The following is an 18,949-nucleotide window of genomic DNA, read 5'->3' on the forward strand; positions in this document are numbered from 1 at the left end:
ATCAGAACCTCTTCTGTTACTGAACCAGCCTCACATATGCATCAGTAAAAAGAATCCAAGCTGGCAACAAGTGTTCTGCAGCTGAGTGAGTACGTGTGCCCAAATAAGTCTGTGTTTATGCTCAAGGGGATCCTGATTATTATTCTGCACTCTTTTGCAACTGCTCCTAAAAGTCAAGTCAGAGTTAAAATTTTATCTAGCAATCAAAAGTAATTGAAATTGAAAATGTATCCATGGCTGGCAAAGGAGGAATGTGGCTGTGCCTTGTGTGCCTTACTACATCAACAGAAGGAAGAAGTGACAAACCTCCAGGAAAAGCTCTAAGGTGAGGCATCTCAAGAGATTTAGCAAGAATAACCACACAGCACAACATAATTACTGAGGTGGCTCCTTCCCTTTCTCCATGGATGTGTTTATCTCTCCACTGTCTATTGCACAGCATATAAAGCAGCAAACACTGAAGACACCTTCCCTTTGAATCTTATCTGCAATTAAGGCTATTACTTAAAAAGAAAGTAAGTTTTGACTTTGAGGCTAAGCATTTCTTAAATTTTAGTTGCCAGTTTGAATATAATATAATTTGACGATCTGCAAAATTAGTAGGTGTTGTTCTCCATTAGCATCATATTGCCTAGTGAAAGCAGGACCATGAATGACACTATAACTAGCCAGCATGAGAAGATTTCTTTTGGTTCATTTAATATATAGAAAATATATTAATTAAAAAAAAAAAAGATCTTTATACTGAAACTTTTTAAACTTGTGTTTCAGCCATTTTAATAAGTATGGACTAGGAGTCTTTTCCCTGAGTCACAAAAACTACAAGAAGAATGACAGATTTATTTTATTTAATTTATTTAATTTATTTAATTTGTTTAGTTTATTCTAATTAGGAAGAAATTGTGGGAAGGTGGGAGCTATGTGTGTGTCCTTACCTGCAGTTTCTTTCCCAGTCAGGATTGAGGCATCCTGGCAGGAAGTAAAAGAAAGCTCCAACGTTTTACTGCTGAACTGTGCATGTCAGTGGCTGTGAGCAGCACATCAGCTGTCAAAGCTGTAAATCCAGCACTCCTCAAGTTGTAAAGGGAGCAACCACATATTCACATTTTGTTTCCAAGGTGATGGATGCAGAAAGAATCAAAGCCTTCCACTAAGCAAATCGAGGTATTCTTGTGCCAGCCTACGTAAGTGGTTTAGGTAAGTAACCCTAAACCTTTTCATGACATTCAGAAAAATTCTGTAAGGGGTAAGTCTGTAGTCTCAGAAATTCAGGTTTCTGCTCTGCTTGAGCTCTACAAGTTAAAATCACTGAGGGTAGCATAGATACTGCACTAAAGCAGAAATCACAGTGCTGAGCAGCCCTGACTGCCCCAGGCTGCTTGATGCACGTACAGCAGCACAGACTTGTTTTCTGTTTTCCATTATCTTTTGACCTTCTGAATGAAATGGAGTTTTGACAGTGAGAAATCTTTATCTTTGACCTAATCCTGCTTCATAACATTAAAGTAGAGTTAGCATCAAACAGTGTAAACACAGAAGGGTCAGAGCTTCCCAGCTTAGTCTATGTCTGATTACAGTTTCATCATTCCTGGTTGCAATAGCTACTTCTGCATTTGTGTAGGTGTTTGGCTCAATAAATAGCATTTCTGTCTGGTAGAAAGAGTCTTCAATGTTCTGTAAAAATTGTAAACATAACTTTACAGGTGACTCATAAACATTCTTAATCCCGTCAAGCACACATGGATACTGTAGCACAGACTCTTTGAAATGATGATTTTCAGATATGACTGCCTAATATTAAGCAATTAAGGGTCATATTTTTCAGGTGAGGTGAATATCTGCAGCTTCTGCTGAACAGCAAAATGTCTGATTTGACTGGAACTATCCAGGAAAACCGCCTCATTTCCTCAGGACTGCATGAATTTTCAGAGTACTTCTTATGCCATGCAGGCAGAGCTGCCAGCTTTCTTATAAAAACAAATCTGCCAGTAGGATTTTAATTAGGTACACAAATATATATTTTTCTTAATACCCATTTTGTAAATATGTCCCAAGAATAAAGGTTGAAACACTTTGATAAATATATATAATAAAAGGCATAGACAGAGCAGGACACAAAGACATATGGCAATATGGACAAAGAAGCTTTCTGGACCACAGAAATAAATGGCATGTGTAGTTTGAACACCTGAGTAGGGACAGTTTAGATGAAGAAGAAAGATAGGCAAATTAAAACCTTAAAATCACTGAAAATTGGTATGGACCTCCCAGGCAAGATTTAAAAAGGAAAGAAAGATAAGGAAAGCCTATGAAAAGGATAGATCATTAATCATTGGAAATTCAATTAGTTTATATTGACTGGCTGGAAATTATGGACTTGATAAGGGGTACCTCTTCCTGGAGGACAGGACTCCATTCTGAAAGATTTTGCAGGCTACTCAGTAAAAGCACAAGGCTATTTTGTTCTTGCTCCTCATATTGCTGGAAAACAAGACAAGGATGATAAATAAGATAAAAGTTGAGAGTTAGCTAGAATCTAGTGATCTCAATGTCATCAGAACTTCAAATGCCCTTGAGGGTATAAATATGAAAGACAATATCTCAAAATCACTGGACTTTAAAATATAAATAAATAAAAATAGAGAGTGAATGCATGTGGAATGAGTTGAGGAAAAAACAAAGTTGATTAAAATCAATTTGGGGTTTGGGAATTTAGTGTAAAAAAGTATCTAGATAGCACAGAAGCATCCCTGGGAGCTGGCCCTCAAGAGACCTTGTTTAATGAGAAATGGCTGGATTTTTTATTCTCCTGGATGGTGTAGTTTGGAAATAAATTTTGTAACGATAATTCTCTTGGGAAATATACCAGTCAAACAATTATTTCTCATGAAAGCCTTGTCTGTTGCTTCAGGAGACATTGTTTACTTACACTGATTCTTTAAATGAGACATTGCAGTGTGAAGTGGAGAGATTACAATAAAGAATGATACTTCTAGAGAAACAGGGGAAAAATGGTGCATTCACTGAAAATGTTAATGACTTTGCAGATCTCCCTGTTAGAATAGGATTAATTTTGTCCTCCCAGAAATAAACTCATCTTGAGCCATGTAAAATCAGCAGGTTGAGAAGAGTAAAGCAGTAAGGCATGCATATCATACTGAAGTAAAGAGGGGGTTCTCTTAAAATAAAATGATTTCATAGGACAGGGAAGGCTGATGTTTGTCAGGGCTTGTCTAGATTAAAAGCAGTATTTGCTGTGATTTTTTTTTCTTTAGCTTTGTCTCTGTGGTCTTCAGTGATCTTAGTAAGAGACATTGCTTAGGGAATGGGCAATCTGCCAGACTGCAGGTAGTGGAGTCAAAATTTTCTTTTTTCTCTCAGAACTACAAAGCAGCCTTATTATGCAGAGATATCCTGTGTTCCATCTTTTAAGACAATACTTCCTAGTGTTCTGATCTGTGTGTAACCAATAGCTCAGTGGTTAAAACACTTTCATGGAAAATTCTGCTCTATTTCAGTAGTGATGATAGAAATTAGGGCCTCTTGTTCTGAGTGAATGAACACTTGTATTGCTGGGCTATTCATTAGAAATACCAAGGATTTATTTCCAGAAATTCAAGAAATTCTGTAGAAGCGGCTTTTTCCTCCTTGCAAAGTGTTTGAAGTGAAAAAAATTTTAAAGTAATATGAGTATTTTCTGTAACATGTATTTTTTCTGTTAATAGCTTATGTTTATGTAGGGGGATATAATATAAGGTTGTATAGAAAGTAATCTTACCCCTTAAGGAGTTGCAGCTGAGCTAATTACTAAAGATTAGGAGCAGGCCTGATGTTAACAGGCCACACCTGTAGCCAATAAGAGCAGTGGTATAAAAGAGTGGATTGGTGGGAGCTGGAGTCAGTTGGCTGCTGCGAGGACCAGGGACAGTCAGTGCTTAGAGGAGCTGCCTGTGAGAAACATTGAAGAGGTATGAAACTCTGGTGATATGGAATCCTTACACTATAATGATAATAGAACTCTTGGTATATAAGAACAAAAGGTGACCCTGTTTTGGGACTAAACTATATTGCCCTGTGGATTCGGGGAAACAGGATTTGAGTACTAAACTATTGGCAAAATATATCAATTACAGCTATTGGTGTTTGTTAAATATGAGTGTAAAAGACTTTGAAGATAAGTGCTTTGTAAACTGGGAAAAGCTATAGAACTGAACTAACACTTAGAAATATATATATATATATCTGTACTATAATATGCTGTTTGAACACTTGTATAACTCTTAGTTCTATGTGAAATGTATAAATGTGTCATAATGTTAATTGATCTGAATATGTACTTCTAGAAATGCTGCAACTCTGTAATTAAGAGAAAAAGGGGGAATTGTAGGGGGATACAATATAAGGTAGTATAGAAAGTAATCTTACCCTTTAAGGAGTTGCAGCTGAACCAATTACTAAAGATCAGGAGCAGGTGTGATGTTAACAGGCCACACCTGTAGCCAATAAGAGCAGTGGCATAAAAGAGTGGATTGGTGGGAGCTGGAGCCACACCTGTAGCCAATAAGAGCAGTGCTATAAAAGAGTGGATTGGTGGGATCTGGAGTCAGTTGGCTGCTGCAAGGACCAGGAGCAGTCAGTGCTTAGAGGAGCTGCCTGTGAGAAACATGGAGGAGTTACAAAGCCCTGAGGATATGGAACCCGTGCACTATAACGATAATAGAACTCTTGATATATAAGACAACATGTTTAGGGAACAATACATGGCATTTTATTAAAATCAATTGTCCTGACATCTATGCATACACATCCCCCTTCTTTATACCAAGAGTAGACTTGGGGGTGGGTGTACTTTGGTTTGGGGTTTTTATTTAAGTGTTGAATAGAAGAAACAATTAATCCTCTAAATCTTATAGGCTGCCAAGACACTGATCTGGAGAGGTTTCATCTGTGACTTTATAGTCCAAATATTTAAAGCACGTTCTTTGCATTTAAGACATATAATTTTTATTTAGCTAGATGGTTTCCCAGTAACAATAGAGTGTAATTGTTGCTTTCATAAACCAAAAGCTTCCTGCTGTGAGCCATTTTCCTTTTTCAGAATGCTGCCTGGAACTTTGGCCTCAGCCTACAGTGACATCTGAGGAGTTTCACATTTAAAATTACATCAGCTTCCTGTTCAGTGTTTGGCAGGACATAATTGCACAAATATCTCAAGATGTATGTTTTTGCCGCTTTAAGAAGTTTGATAAGGCAATTCTAAATGAGAGGAGGAGCAGTTCAGGTATAGGGCTCAGGGAACAAACAGTTAATCATATTTCCTGAAGGTAACCTGATGCTTAAAGAGACATAAATTACAGTTAGACACTGACAAAATAACTGAGATATTCCCCATAACAGGACATTTTAGTTGACAATTCACAAATTGTGGACAACACTTAAAATCTTTTTTCTGGGGCTTGTAGTGTAAAATCTGTAAAGCTTCTTGGATTTTCCAATCTTGATGCTGAAGTACTTGGTAGAAAAAAAAAATATGTAGTTTTCAGTGTTTAAGTCTGCAAACACAGGGAGGGAGGGATGGAGGAAGGAAGGAAATGGTTCTATCCAGGAAATGTTTCACTGGTTTTGGTTAATATAATGAAAATTTGATGACCATTTATCAGATCAAATTAATTTTGTAAATTAACCTGTGGCACTACAGAATGTGGATTTTCTTAATTATGGCAATGTGATTTCCATTACCATTCCATTATTATACCATCCTATTTATGACTTTATGGTAATAATTGCAGGGCATAATTTTCGCTGATATTATCACACCCCAAAGTGCTCATTTTGCTGCACATTATTTCATGGAAGCTGTTAGGTGCTAAGGTATACTTATAAGTTTAGGAACGTTTCAAAGAGAGATGAAAAATTAAGGATGTCTAGAGATTATTAATTGGTAGTGTCTAGATGCAATGGTGATTGACTTCTCACATTATAATGGTGAACTTTGGTGTAAGATATGATAGTGTTAATGTTTCCCACTGTTTGTCATGGAAAATTAAGTATTTAATTTGGCTAAACTAATTCAGTTCATTTTCAAAGATTAACTCCTCAGTAAAACCTTCTTGAGTGCCTTCAGTTTTCTCTTTCAGAGCTTGAACACAAGTCCATGCAATTTTCCCCAGCCAGGGCACACCCGCACAGGTGAATGAAATTCTTTGCAGTTGTACTGGAGAGCGAATACTGGAAACAGCAGAAAATAAAAACTGCTAAGTAGCATTGTGCTGGTGCAGCACTGTGGTGTGTGCACAAATTATGGTTTCTTGGGAGGGTAAGAAAGAGTTTGATGTCTTTTGGTTTAGCCCAAGTGACTGTGACCATCAAACAAGGATGCCACAGAGCTTTAGCTGCTGCAGTATCAGCCAGTGCTTTGCAGATTTGTTCAAGTTCTGGCTTTTCTGATTTGAAGAGATTCCATGTTTTACTCACTTCACCTCAGTACTGCTCATGCTTTTGCACTCCTTAGAAGCCACTGAAACCTCCTCAATTATTTTGAATTATTTTGCTGTGAGGTGTCCCAGGTTCACAAAATGTTGACTGCAACAGTTTAAAAGGCCAAAACTGTTGTCACATGAAGACCCACTATGAGTGCTTGTTGTAAAGGAACATTATGGCTTCTCAAAACCTCACACAGAAGCAGCAAGGACTACCTTTTTAACTGTGGGCAAGGCATAGTAATTTTGAGACCCAAATAAATTTGAGCAAGTAGCCCCTGGCACCAGAGGAATGCCAGTCTTTTTTTCTTTTTTTGCAGTGGGCAATTAAAATGCATGAGTCTAGAATCCTCTCTGGGTTTGTGAGATAAAACACCATGAAGTTGATTGGACTGCTTTTACCTTGCAAAGTGGAGCTTCCCTTTGATACTGAGGAAAGTCCTAACTCTGTTTGATTATAAGGTCCTGCACAAATCCTCAAGGGAGGTAAGCAGAGGTCCCTGCACGTTGTGCCTGTCATAATTTTCTTATAACAGCTCTATTATGGATAAATCCCTGGAATTCAGCTGTAAAGCTCAGCAGGTCCCCTTCTGATCTCCTTCACATTTGGATAATTAACTGAGCTGTTTGAACAACAGAAACTTTATAATGTTCAGCAGTGGGAGTCTAGCAGCTGATCAGCTTTACCTTCATCAGCACTTGTCATTTTAACACTTGAAGGGTAATGTTTCAGGATGAATATAATCTTCAGCAGGAAAAGAAAAGATTTTAAATGTACAGGAAAATAAGGGCTTCAATAAATTTGTTATGCAGACTCTAATGCTCCTTCTGTTGCATTGCTCATGTACTCTGTGCTGCTGCCTTAAGAAGGATTTAGTCAACCTTGTATCTCCACAAAACAGGCATTGCTTCATTGCAATGGAAAAACAAGTGAAGAATCCTCACAAGAGCATCCCTGACATCCTGAGAAATGGCATGCAGGAAACCTTTGTGCTGATCACAGCAGTCGTACCCAGACAAAACTTAATTTGTTTAGAAACAGTAAAATTAAATAGCTTCCTATTTTTTCTTCAATTCTTTTAATAGTTAAAAATTACCTAAGTACCAAGCTTCTCTGCGTAGCTCAAGCAAGCAAAGTTGTTGGTTTCTACTGAAATTCAGGTCTATAGGACACTGAAATGGGATCCTAATTGACATTTATTTATTTCCAGCTGCCACAAAGACCCTTTGTAATTAAGAGTGGTTTGTAAATCATGGTGCATTACTTACAAGCCTACTGTTGCAGTAGGAAATTAATAATTATAGTGAGATGTTCTTTTGAGACAGCCAAACGTAACTGGAATAAGAAATATGTTTTAAAATATAGCAAAAGCAACATAGGCACAGTGGTTAGAAGTATCCAGATTTATTGAAGCAATTTAATTTAAATTTAATGACCTACAGTTCAACTACCAAAATAATCCTCAAAGGTTTATTCATTATTCTTAAGTTTCTGGATGCATAGAGTCCTAAAGAACATAAATATAACCTGACAGCATACTGTAAGTTTAAAGAAAGAAAATTCTCTGCACTGAGATAAATCGTTATCTCCTGGTTAAAGCCATTTCCATGGGTGAGTTTGTAAGAAGAGGCATTGATTCCCACGAGATTCACAGAGGTGGGGTTACAATGCACTAGGTTAGGTCAGGTTGGTGTTTGCCTTCTGAAGAGAATTGTTCAGCATTTGCTTCCTTCCCCCCTGTGACCCCCACAGCTCGGGTAAGAGCAGGCACAACAAACGCTGGGTTGTGTCAGAGTGGCTGATAGCAGAGAGGCTGTTCTGAGCCATTCTTAGCACAAAATAGGCTGCTTTCTGTGAGATAAGTAGAATGCCTTTTCAGTTAAAGAGGTGCCAGTTTCTCCAGGTCTTTATTTTCCTCTGAGATGTCAACTTATTCTTCAACAATACAAGCAATGTCTAGGCTTGTTAGCATAGCCTCTCATGATAATATTTCTTTATTCTAACAGAGTGAAAGAGTATCTAGTATAGTTAGTCACGCTACAGCCAGGTTAACTTAAATATTTCATTAAGACAGAGGCCATTAAACTGTACCTGCAGTTAGATAAAGCAAAACTCAGTGTTAAGCATATCAGGATTCTCTCTGACACCTTTCTCATATTGCTCTGCATAATTTTTTGTAATACTTAAGGAATATCTCTCATCTCTTTCTTATGAGTGCCTTGTGTTAGAATTGTCTCTGCAATGCTCAACTCAAAAAAAAATTGATATACTGAAAGGCTTTAATCACCTATTAGAGCTCAGATAAGCCAATATTAAAACACATTTATGCATGAACAACTAATAACTAATAACTGAAAGAAATTACATGCAACTTGAGAAACCGTTTCTAAATTGTTACTCATTAAAATAAATTATGGTATAATATCCCATTAACAATGCTAGAAATAGAATATAGCAGCAGTTGTGCTGTCAATTTATCTTTCATTCCAGCTTTTTATGGCAGCTATGTTTTGAAAATTATTTGTCCTGATCAGATGGTGTTATATTTTACCAGCTAATGGCTACACCTCCTTGCAAGCATATCCTTAGAGAGGCATTGGGTTAAACATTAAAACTTACACTTATTAGAGCTAATTGAATGTTATTGTAGTGAACATAAGGAGCTGTTGCTGTGGTTCAAACAATCTGCAAATCTATAGATCCAGTTGCATTGCTATCTAAAGCTTTTTTTCTTGTAGGCCATACAGGACTTTTTTAGAGAGCTGATGTGGAAAAATGAACTGAACACAGACATAAGATAAACAGCAGATATTTGTTATTATTGTGGTGAAGGTTCAGCTTATTCAGGGAATGTGGCTTTTGAATCAGCTGTGGGCAATCTTGGTACCGTGCATCTTCAGCTGGGTGCCTCACCTGGATTTAGGGACACCTGGACCCAAAGGAGGAGAGCAAACCACCAAATTGGGAGCACACTGATCATCTGCTTGTTCCCAAATATTATGAGTCCTTCAGGATCAGGGCCCGATTGATGTGAAGCTTTTGCTTGAATTCACTAACTCATAAGGACTCAAATATAAAACAAGTTTGGGTTTTCTTGCAATCCAATCACAATTTACCACTTCTTTCTTTCTTTGTTGTTAAACCAGTGTCTCAGGTGCCAACACAACAAGCAGACAGGAAAAAGGATTTTTAATTTTAATCTGAAATTAAAATGAATTATTTCAATTATCTCTATTTCAATACTATTATTCTAACTTTATTTCATATTTCTCGTGGTTTAATTCTTAGTTTAGTTAATTCCACTGTCTCAAGCTGTTTCTGTAAAGGATAACTACAGCTTAAATTGTGGAGAGGACTACTCTATACAGTGGAATCAGAGAATTTTCTGAAGTGACATCAGACTGAGCTGACAGAAAATATGACTGAAAATCTTCCAATGTTTATAGCTAAGCTTCTCCTTTATTAGACTTATTTCTGTTTATTAGGGAGCATTTGGCACCTACAGGAATGGCTACAGATTTGTTCTCCTGGGTTTCCCAAGCAGCTGCTCGATGAGTGGAGCTGGGGATGTTGAAAGAAGCTTGCTGTCCTCTGCTCCTCCTTTTGCCATGATCTCTGCCTATTATAGGCATGATTGCACTACTGACTCTGCCCTGCAAAGCCTTGACTTTGGGGGCTAATAAATGTTTTCCTGTTTTCACCCCGGCTTTAAATATTTGTCTCTGTTCGCCTGTGAAAAAGTGCCTGCCCTTCAGGAGTGTGTGGCATACAAATAATTAGTGCTTGTCAAGGGAGGGAAAAGGAGCAAGGTGAGAAATGCAGTGCACATCTAAAATGAAATTGGGAGTCAGAGACATTTGGATAAAAACCCATAAATGTAAAAGCTGCAAAAAAATTTCCATTTTCAGTGACATTATAAACTAGAATCTGCCTTGTGTTTCTGCTTTTTTTGGAGGAGGCTGTACTATTCAACTGTACAAGTAAATTTTTTAGGTTGCACTTCAGAGACTTAATGCTGTAGAATATCTATCTCTTTGCTTCACTTATTGTTTCTCTGAGGGGTTGCTACAAAAGGCAGCAGAAACCCTTTATACCAGAAGCTCTCTGTCATATAAGTTATCTCCTTCCGTCCATAGTACTGCTTTACAGGCTGAAATAAAAAGTAGATAAAAAGAGTTGGTACCATTAGATGAACCCTCTCAATCTCTTTTTTTCCTGGGGAAAAGGAACTGAGGGAAGAAGGTCATTGTTGTTTATTTTAGAAGTTATTAAACCTTTGTTTTATTTGTGTTCAGTAGATTACTGAGACTTAAAAGTTTGGAAGCCTGGAAAGAAAAGGAGGGGCCTGGAAAAATACAGGCAAGAAAGAGAGAAGAAATGAAGTGAAATAAAGAGGAATACACTAAGAAGGTAAGGTAAAAAAAATGTCATTAGTGTATCTCTGTCAGTGTGAATTATTAAAAGCCTTCTGTCTCTTCTCAGAATTATTCCCAAACTTTCTGTTACATGAATACATTCAACCACTGAAATTTATGAATTATCATAGTGAAGAATTAAGGCTGATCTCCAGCTGCAGCATTCCTGATGTCAAAGCTACGTGGTTTGCTCTTTAGTTCCACTACATCTTTTCCATTTTTTGCACAAATTTGTTATGTTGTGTAGTGCATTGCATAAGACAGAGATGACAGGATTGTTAAGGTTCATCCTCCTGAGTTCCATTATTATACATGCACAATTCTTTTTTATCCATTATTATAGTGCTTTCTTTTCCTTAAAGGAGGCTCAAAGTGATTGAGGCTGGAACTGTGATGTTTCCAATAATTTTAGATATCTGACCTGAGACAAACAGGATCTGAATTTTTAGGCATTCCATGTCCCGCTAATGAGCTTTCAGCTACATCTGGTTTTCTGGGCAGGTAGGACTCTTGTCTTTTCTGTTGGAGGTACAGACTGCATTTCTTTGTGTACAAAATGCAATATAGCAGCCTCCTTCTACATCTGATCATGGTCCACCTGCTGAGCCATTCGAGTTCCCAATTCAAAAGCCAGCCCTTCACCCTGTGATCCATGGGAAAGCATAGCTTTGGCTCCATATTTCCTCCCTGATGCTTGTCCGAGCAGTCAGAAATAAGCTACTGTACATAAGGCTGTGGAGGAATCCTCCCTTTTTAATCTCCTTTCATGAGAAGTTCTCTGCTTCTCCAAGGAGGGAAGTGGTTGATGTCAGGTCTTCAGATCTAAACAGCTGCCTACCAAGCCTGGCACTCACTGTTTTAGCTAAGTCAGTATTTTGGCTTTCATGTGTTCAGGATACAAGTGTTTTTGACTTAGTTCTAGCTATTGGCCTTTAGATCTTTAGAAAACCAGACTTCAAACCTCTGAAGCAGAGTAATGTAAAAGGAGACATTTGAAGTAGCCACTAGAGGAAAAGTGTGATTTAAATTAATTCCCCGAACCAAAGAATAACTGTACAACAGAGAGAAGGAATTTCACACATTCACACACACATATTCTTCATTATTGCTATCTAACCAGAAGTGAATTCTTTCCCTTTCTTGATAACCAAGCTAAAAATACTGTCCCAACACCATATTCCTCTAACTCATCACACTCCTGTGTCCTATTTCTTCATGTGCTCCATTCAGGTCAGAGATGAAAAAAAAACCTGTTTTTCATTGCCCTGACAAGCTGTCATTCAGTTCCTGGGGTGAATGGTAGCATGATGCCAGCTTAACAGATAAGGAGTTGTTTACATTTCTAGTAATTTTAATTGAATGTGTTAAATTAATAGACACATTCCAAGACAAATAAAACCTAGATTCCAATCCAGAACAAAAAGCATTTCAAAGTCACTTGGTATCCATACCCAGATTTAACTGCTGCAGAAATGAGACTGAAGAGGTATCTGCAACCTTATCTTTGACCCTGTGTCTATGCAGCCTCTACAGCACTAAAGAAAGCATTCAAAATACCATTTTTACAGCTAGAATTTGCTTTTTTAGACATTAAGCTGCAAGCAGCATTTTGTAGAGCAGCTAAAAGGCCACCTCAGCATACAGCATTCCTTGCTTTTGCAGCCCTTGGGTTTAAAGGGAAGAAAATGTTTGACCTCTTCTTTACAATTTTTTTTGCTGCTAGAGAAACATTCCATGGCTGTTAGATATTTGGCATTGGTTTAGTTGGAAAACCAGCTTGGATAAAGTGAAATGCTGGCTTTTCCTTTCTTTTTAACATATTCTTATGGCATATTTACTGTATAACCAGTGGATACTTTGCCAAGTTAGGATTAGGATTGAAAAAATAAGGTTCTGTGCAACCAAAGACCAAGAGGTTATTAAAGTAAGAACTTGGCTAGTACCTCTCCAGGGACCTGCAAAGTATTACTGAGCTATAGATAATGCAGAAAGGATAAGAATCCTTATGGAAAACATCAAGGTCATTTGGTTGGGGCAGTAGAAATATCAAAAGTACAGTACAATATAACTCAAATTCTACTGCTGGTATAAATTAGTATTCAAACAAATCTAAATTGTATTTTCTGTAAATTCACTTTCTGTCCATCCAAAAAAAAAAAGCCAAAAACTCAAAAAAAACCCCAAACAAATAAACCCAAAACAAAAAAACCCACCCCAAAATAAAAATTATAAAAACCAAAAAACCACCAAAAAATTCCAACCTCACGGCATGGTTTTGGTATTATGCTGGTGCCACTTTTTCACATCTCCTTTGCAATTGGAGCTGGAAGAGCAGAGGTTGTAATTTCACACTGTTGCTGTCTGCAGACATTTCCCCTTTAATTATGGAGAAATTCTGGTTGTTAGAATACACTGAGCTCACATTAGCAGCCCTTCTTTTGGAAGGTTCTGCAATATTCCACGGAAGATTATTTCCACAGGAGTGGATCTTTCTTCCCCTTCTGCTGCATGTTCTTTTTCTGTGGGTGCTCTTCCACACACAAATCTCCCTGCTGCTGCTTAACAGTGACTGTTTCCAAAATAACACCTGTTTTTTTGTTGTTTTTTTTTTTTTTCTTTAAATGATATGTTAATGGAAAGGTAAGCACACAAAAAAAAGAAAGAATCCCCTCGAATCTTACTGCAATAGCCTCTAAGTGCTTTTATATTTCAATACTGGAAAACAAATGTTAATATTACAGTAACCTGAGTTTAACCTCAGAACGCTGCTGTAAGGGGCAAATATATCATTATCTCCCTTTGCCAGTGGTAGCCTGAAGCAGAGAGAGATTTTTGTGTGTCTGGCCCAAGGTCATGTGGAAATGCTTTAGCAGAAATATAATTAGATGCAAGATCTTCTGAGTTCTAGTCTAATATTTAATAGCTGTTGTCCTTTCTGTGCTCTTAATGGTAATGGGAGGCATTTATACTTACCTAGGAGAACACTAGCCTGAAGAAATGGTTCTTTTCCAAGAATGGCAGACAAGGATTTTTGTACTGTCTGTGATGGCTTTTCTCGACCTCAGCACACAGTTAGCGAGATTTTTCTGGCCTAAACTCAGTAATAAAAAAATCCAAGGGGTTGCAAAGTGCAATTCAGCAGGGCCTCTGCAGTTAGCATTGTGAGGTTCCAGCTTGCTGTTGCTTCAGTGTTGTAAGTGACGTATATTCTGTTTAGAAATAGAGAGGAATTTTTTTTTTCCTGCTGTTTTTGGCTGCTGGTCTTTTATCAGTCCATTTTAAGGATAAGAAGTCAAGCAGGTTACTGGGGGTGTATGCAGCAACAATGTGTGTGATACTTTCTGCAGTCAGCTAATTTCTTCAGGGCCACAAAAGGTAAAATGCCCCCTTGCTCTTCTGAAAGCTAACAGAGAGGAGAAGCACAATTATTCATTGTCAGAAAGATGTGGCAATAGATGAAATCAGAAAAGGAGACTTGTTCATTCTTTTGCTGTTGTTTTCTCTTGTCAATATTATTTGTTTGTCTGTTTTCTGTAGCAATGCTTCCAAGGCCTCTGTCCTGCCACAACTGGCAGAGCCCAGGGGGACACTTCACCCATGTATTGCATTTATTCTACCATAGGTGCTCACCTCCACGTGGTCCCACTATGGACTGAACTACAACTTTCAAAGGTCAAATATGTGTTTTTAGTATTTATCCTTCTGATTCCTGTATCCTTCATTAAAATGAGTTTTATGTACCAAAGATATACATGCAGGGATGTCACTGAAGGATTCAGATCTTCAATTAAGATTTTATGGGAAAAATAAGATCAGTCCTAAAGGGGCAAAATACTTCTTTGAAGCCTCACTAAGTTGCTTAGAAAAAAAACCCCAAACAGCTCTGAAGTCTCTGTATATCACAGTAATATCTGTATTGCAAAAGATTGCCAGTTACATGGAAATTAGGTTTTTGTTCAAACACAGCAAGTGATGCAGTTCCACTAGTGATGCTGAGCATGGAAACATCTGTATAAGATCTTTCTGAGATGTGAGGCAGTATTAAATGCTGGGTTTTTTGTTTATTTTTTAATTTTTCCATTGTTCCAGATCCACATTATTGAACTTAAGTTCACTGCTATTCCAAAATGTCTCTCTTCATGAAATTCAGCAATGGTGACAAAGACAGGACCAAGCTCCTTACATAAGACATGTTACAAACCAAATACAGGTTGCTATAACCTACTTTCTAATAAAAGTCCACAGGAAAAAAAGGTGAATGACACAATTTATTTGTCCTTGCTGAATCCAGAAAAGACATAATTCTTTAGTAATGTCACCCAATAGATGGCAGCAGCATCTTTATAATGAAATACTCTTTTAGCAAGTACAGAGACATTCGGGAAGAATTTCAGCTTCTGCCTGCCAATTGACAAAAGAAATATGGTACTTTTTCTCTTAAGAAGTAGCATTATAGGAAAACATGGCAAAGTGTATTTTTTCTAATGGACTTTTGTCAGTTCTACTTAATGCAACCCAAATTTCATTCACTGGAAGTGCTGCTATTCACACTAATCAAGAAGACAGAGTACAGGTTGAATGGTTCCAAATAGTCATTGATTCCTGACTGCAAAATACCTTGTTTCTCTTTATTGAACAAAAGCTGCAAGAGGAAATCTCCATCCCATTATGAGAAATACAGGAATATGTCTGCACACAGTGCATGTGAATATACATGGGTGTGCACACACACAAGCAGGCAGTCTTCAAGCTGTCAATTGACAGAAAAAAGAAAACAAAAAACTTGTAGGACAAAACATTTTTAAACATGCTGTTGTTCCATAGCTATTATTTAAGAAAGAAAGATGAATGCATCTGTATATGGAAGCTAGGAAAGATGAATCTGCATAGGCAAAGATGAACACTGAAAACATGGACATGTCAAGATCAAATACAATTCAATTCACAAATAATTCATATATTTGACAACAATTGTTGCCTAATTTAGTGAAAAACTGAAAGTCAGTTGACTGATTTTCACATTTTGTTTTAAGAAAATACTTGAAACTCATTGATCATTCTGTATGCCAGCACTGTTATATTCAGAGCAAAAAAGGTTCCTGGTTGGGAAGTACAAAAAAAAAAAGGTTGCTGAACACTTCCAGAATAATCTTCTCTTTCTCAGTTTGAAAATGTAATTAATTCATTAGATGCCTATTTACCAGATGTAAATATTATGGGTGCTTGTAATTCCTGATTCTGAAAATAACAGAATGTGGTCACCAGAATCACCTCACCACACACATAGTGTGTTATTATTTTCTCAGCAATAACAGGACATCTTGAGGTAGACTGTCATTAAAACAATCCTGTTTGCACTTCTGGAAAATACACTGTATATCTTTACGTGTTTCTTTATGGTTTTTAGAATGAATTGACGTTTTTTAAAGACAGTAAAATAAATGAAACTGTAATTTGAAAAGAAAATTATATAACTCCCTCCCTATCAGAAGAGCAAAGCCTTCTGTCCAGCATATCCTGTGACCTTTTATGTCCTTCCCCCACTAAAATACCTTGACTTTGAACAGGGCACTTTGCATTAAGCAGAGGAACCCCTATGCACCCATAATTACAGGCAGTTGTTAAATTTTATAAGCAGTGCATGATTTTGGAATAATTAAAACCGTGAAATCCATTCTGCAATACTGTTCTTATTTGAAAGAGGAATTTTAAAATTAGGATAATTAAGGTGAAAATCTCATAACCTCCTCTCTTCTTGACAAGCTAAATCACATAAAGTAAGAGCTGGCTGAATTCTCTGTTCTTTTGAAATGCTCTCTAAAAAAATTGGTGAGCTCTAGTTCAGACTGATGCTTGATGCCTAATTAGTTGTGTGTGGAACTGCTGTGCAATGATTGTAGCAACATGTAAACTAATAGCTGTTATTTGTTATATTTTTACCTTTGGAATATAAGCATAGGAAATGGAAAGGGCAATTGGAAGGAAGATGAAATTAGGATTTGTGAAATTTTACAAATACATGGTAGGGAACCTAATGATCATCCATTTTCTGTGGCCCATCTTCTAGGAAAGCTGTGGTAAAATTACTGATAAGGAGTTGAAATGGTAGAGCAACAGAAGAGCTTTCATACAGGAGGAGACTACAGTTCTTTAATGAAGGAAAGGGCAGATTCATTTGGGGACTATTTGCAAGTGTCCTTGCCTGGTTGTATTGATTTTGGTACTGCAAATACCATTTTAGCTCCCCAAGAGCTCTTTAAATGAAAACAACACAGAAAGGTGTAAACACCCATTTTTTCTCAGTTCAAGATCTGTACCTTCCCTGATGAATCTTTTAGACATGATGTAGCATTCTATTTGTACAAAAAAGTGAGAGTAATTGCTTTGGTTGGCACCAATCCCACCAAATTTTGAGCACTTAATTGAAAATCCTAATTAGCAGTGTAGTTGTCCTGGGTTCTTGTATAAATCAATAGAGAGAAGCTTCTGGAGGGCAATTCAGGCCTTCCATTAACTCTGTCACTGCAGGACAAGCAGCCTTTCTCCACTAAGTCTTAATCATCTTTTTACTAACAAATGGCTGTGATGTTGCTTCACATTATAGGGGTGAGGTTCAAAGTTTTAAAAACCAGACTCTTAAAGTGGTTCATTTTTCATTTTCATGCCATAGCAGAATTTTTTATTCCCTCTGTCTCCCTTTTCTACCATTCTTTATATTGACCAGCTCTTAATGTTTGGGTGAATGTACAGGAATCAAATTTCTGATTCAGAACATGATTTCCAAGAAATGTTACAACATTGGTCCTTTAAAACATCTGAAGAAGTCCAGTCTTTTCTTGAAGATCTTTAAACAGTGGCATGAAAGGTAATGGATAGCTGCTCTCTGCCTTGAACTGAACTCTTTCATAACATTCCTTAAAGTAATTTTTATTTCTCCTTGATTTTCTATGAATTTTGTCATTCTGGGTTTTATATGCACGCTGAATTCTCTCTCCCATTCCCAAACACAACATCACTGCAGACAATGACCTGTGATGGATTAATTTGCTATTTTTGAGCAATTACTTTACTCATTTCTTATGTTCCCTACTTCAGATTGCCTGCAGGTATCAAAGCCTAGAGAGTCTTAGACCTGAAGACCAGAACTGCAGACAGACTCGACAAGATACTGACATCCATCTCAGCTCAATGTTCAGCTGGTGAGATCACAAATTTTCTGTTCCCTGCCTTTAGCACTGAAAAAAGTAGTGCTTTAGTTTTGATGTGAGGGTTTTGAATTGGTTGGACCAGGCTGGGCTTTCACTCTCAGGTCTAGCTCAGGTTGCTTGAAGTGGTACAGGCTTTTTTTTTTTTTTTTTTCCTCTTAACAAAAGCACCAGAACATTATTTTTAGGTGCCTAAAGGGTTGGCTGAGTCACAAACCAACCCATGTAATCAGCTTCAGAACTTAATAGCATTCAGGTGAACAGGGGTGCAGACTGCAGGATAAAGGAAAGTCAAATGCACATTACAGCTCCCTTCAGCTCTGCAATCAGACCTGTATTTATTATTTCTCAGGATGTCGTAGTCCAGCATTTATAAAAATTTAAATATTAATTTTGGAAGTCTTAATTATGGCAACCAGAATAGTTCTGCTCAGTCCCAAAAATAATATAGCAAGAAGCTATTAGCAATTTACCTGATTGAGGAACAGGTAGAGGTTTAATTGGAAATGGAAAATATAGTTTGTTTCTATTTGCATAGTAAGTAGGAAAGGAATTTGCTTATTTGGGGGAAGTTTTTACTTGTTTTTCATTATTGAAATAATAGGTTATCAACAAATTCACAGAAAGCAATGTTCAAAGGATGAAGAAAAACATATGATTTGCAGTGACAAATTCCACATTCTTGTCTATTTTGTTTATCTGTAAATATCAGATAAACAGATTTCAATATGTAAACAAAGTCTTTTTACAGTCATCCATTTTTTTCGTGCATGAAAATAACATAATGTACTGATTTGTTTATCAATGGAAATCTCATTGCAATCACATCCTGCACTGGCAAGTGAATAC

General features: G+C 37.1%; 1 long non-coding RNA gene across 1 annotated transcript; it reads left to right on the forward strand.

The window, feature by feature from the left end:
- The first annotated feature begins 239 nt into the window (after positions 1–239).
- On the forward strand, positions 240–18,729 carry LOC139604233 (uncharacterized). The gene is made up of 4 exons (XR_011683932.1): positions 240–325; positions 958–1,197; positions 10,779–10,890; positions 17,991–18,729. It is a non-coding gene; the product is annotated as an uncharacterized lncRNA (long non-coding RNA).
- The last annotated feature ends 220 nt before the right edge of the window (positions 18,730–18,949 follow it).

This window comes from Agelaius tricolor, unplaced genomic scaffold (genome assembly GCF_023055355.1).
Source record: "Agelaius tricolor isolate 1412-34295 unplaced genomic scaffold, bAgeTri1.0.p SCAF_47, whole genome shotgun sequence".
Taxonomy (NCBI): Eukaryota; Metazoa; Chordata; class Aves; order Passeriformes; family Icteridae; genus Agelaius; species Agelaius tricolor.